The 3,005-nt window shown below is 50.5% G+C and overlaps 1 protein-coding gene across 1 annotated transcript in view; it reads right to left on the bottom strand.

Annotated features, from left to right (window-relative positions):
• Positions 1 to 3,005, bottom strand: part of slc25a1b (slc25a1 solute carrier family 25 member 1b) — an 11,360-nt gene that overhangs the window by 6,652 nt on the left and 1,703 nt on the right. The window lies entirely within an intron of this gene.

Genomic DNA, 3,005 nt, shown 5'->3' with positions numbered 1-3,005 from the left:
GACAGAGGCCGACCTCTGACCTGAGACAGAGGCCGACCTCTGACCTGCTACCTGAGGCCTGTAGAGTCTCTGACAAGGCTGACCTCTGACCTGAGAGAGGCCGACCTCTGACCTGGTACCTGAGGCCTGTAGAGTCTCAGCCTCTCGTTTTCGATCTTTTGGGTGAATTTTCTGGAACGTCACTCTTGGGAAACTTTTCATTTATGAATAATCTTCTCTCTGTAGAACAATGAACTGCAGACAGCTAGTAAATGACCTTTGACCCTCCCCAGATGGACAGCTAGTTCTCTGTGGATCATTGCTGATTCTTTCCTCCTCGACGTTGTTTTAACACACACATCTGTACGCTTTTCCAGAGGCGGTCCTGCTGATGAGGATCAGGCGGATCTGAACCTCCTGTGGAAGCAGCAGGACTCGACTCAGTTTGAACTTTTAGTTCCCGTGTACTAAACAACAGCACGGTCCAGTCTGGTGCGTTTTCTTCTCATCAGGTTAGAGTTGAGTAACTGTAGAACAGACCAGTTTAAATAGGTCCTGAAAGTAAATGAGGGTGGACGTTCTCCTTCTCAGGAGCAAGTTTCTAATGTTTCCAGCTGTAAAAATAAAAAGACAAATTAAAGTTCTGTTCTCTCATTCGAGCCTGGAATAAAAGGTTTGAGTGACAGATCGCTGCAGAACTGCATGCTGATGAAAACACACAAAACAGGAAGAATCTCTAAATCTAATCTGACATTTGAGTGAGGAACAACGGCTGTTGGTGAAGTGCACGCGAGCGGCGAGCGTGCTCCGTGCTCCACCGTGCAGAGCCGCTCCACCTTAAACTTGTATCAGTCGTGCATCTGCTGTTGAGCTGCAACAGGCTGCCTGCAGCCGATTGGCTCAGCTGACCCGGTCTGATTGTGTCAACAGATCCTCCCCTTGGCCCTGATCCCGGATGGGGGGCGTGTACCCCCCACCCCCCAGAGCTCAGGGTCTGCAGGACTGGACAGCTTCAGTTTTCCCACTTCAGCACAAAGTTTCAGTCCTTCACAGGTCACGTTTGTTCAAGCCTGCTTGTACGGCACGTGGACCTTCACTTAAAGGGACAGTCCGGTCACTCTTCCAGCATCTTCTGTCCAACAGTTGTGTGGAGTTGATATCTTATCTCAGCTGTGACAGCAGGCAGAACACGAGGACAGACGTCTCGGTTCAGGTGGATCAGGACCAGTTTTATGGTGCTTTTCAGGCTCATGAACACACACACACACACACACACCAAATAATGTGTGTGTGTTTTGATGACAGACAGGCTGCTGAAGGTTCAGTCCTTCAGGACTTTAACTTTGACCCTGACTGGATGTTCTGATCCAGAGAAATGTCTAAAGCTGTGTTCTTACAGCGTTTGTTTAAGCCTGAACTAAACATTCAGTCCTGGTTTGGCTAGCCATTAGCTTAGCATGCATCAAGACTTTCGCCTCCTGCTCCCCGACTGCAACAGAACTTCGCTTCAAGAAAAGACCGGACTGTCCCTTTAAGCTCCATGTCACGAAGCATCACTTATTGATGACTTCAACATGCATTTCCAGAAAGTCATGCAGAGCAATCCAACACCGGCGGCTCGAGGGGACACAAACAACCCAAGAGTTGCAGGTTTCCATGCATGTCGGGGGGGGGGTGATGTCACGGCACGCCCAGGTGTGTTTAATCAGGTGTACCTACAAAGGAAAGCCCGGCGCGTGATGATCACCGGCAGACAGGACTCGTCGAGTACCTGAGGGCTCACCACATTCAGGCTGAGGAAAGATAAGAAATAAAAACCAGTTTATCCAGATGGGCAGGAAACATTCCAGATGTGAACACTGAAGAGTTTACAACGTAACGCTTCCACCAACGACACACGAACGCATCGTGTTGACAAGAACGCCTCAAGGTGCACTCAGTTTTCCAGATTTAAAACCGTTACCTGCTGCCGACAGGTGAGGACGAGCAGCCACGTTGGTGTCTGGGGAGTTTCCGTCAACGTTTATGGAAGTTCTTCACGCTGACTGCCCATGAGCCACGTGTTTGAGGCAGCAGAGAGCTCTTTTCTCTCGGAGCGCTGAATGAGGAGCCGATTTGATCCTGCATGTGCAGCTGGGAGGCCGAGGCCATCAGTGTCTGCCTGAGCCAGGAGCGGATAAAGTTATAGAAACAAGCCTCGCACGCATTCTCCTGACTGGAGTGTGCATGTAGAACATCTGAACATCTGTGTGGTGAACGTCTGCCCTCGACAGTAAGACCAGTTAAAATGTTCGGAGTCCTCGAGTGTGGCTTCGAGTAAGAAAGAGGACCAGAGGACATTTTTATCCAGCAGTTTTTACCTGGGGGTGTTCGTGTGAGGTCTTCAAACACTCAGAGGCGACAATTCTGTCCTTTTCCACACAAAGAGAGACCCAACGTGTGTCGTGGTGCGAGCCGAGGCTGAAGACATATTCACAGCCGAGGGACTCGAGGGGACGGGGACCCGCTCACACGGCTCCTCCTCGGAGCTTCAGCTGACTGGAAGTTTTATACGAGTTGTAACTGGACACCTGGACCGCAGGTATGCGAGACAATTTACACACATGGAGCTAAACTTTGTGGAAACAGCTTAGAGTCATCCCCAACACAGACACCGGGAGCATCACTGGAGATCAGCAGGAGATCAGCAGGAGATCAGCCACAGATCCATCAGGACACTCAGAGAGTCTGAGGTGGAAGGTGGCGGGTGACAAGCATTCCTTTCACCTTGAACTGGGTCGAATACCGTAGGGTTTCCACATGCTCTGTGCCGAGCCGGACTCTGATCATCTGTCACTGATTGACTGAACCGGGTCATTGCTCAAGTCCACAGTCCAGGTCCGACCTGAGAGCGAGGTTTCTGATCCAGTCCCAGACCGCTCCGAGTGTAGAGTCCTGAATCAAAAGTTTTATTTAATCAAATTAAAACCCCTCAGACCCCTCAGTCAGTCCTCAGACCCTCCAGACCCCTCAGTCAGTCCTCAGAC

Source organism: Nematolebias whitei, chromosome 18 (assembly GCF_014905685.2).
Source record: "Nematolebias whitei isolate Nwh7 chromosome 18, NemWhi1, whole genome shotgun sequence".
Classification (NCBI taxonomy): Eukaryota; Metazoa; Chordata; class Actinopteri; order Cyprinodontiformes; family Rivulidae; genus Nematolebias; species Nematolebias whitei.
Note: the sequence above shows the minus strand (reverse complement) of the source record. Positions and strands in the feature narration are given on the sequence as shown.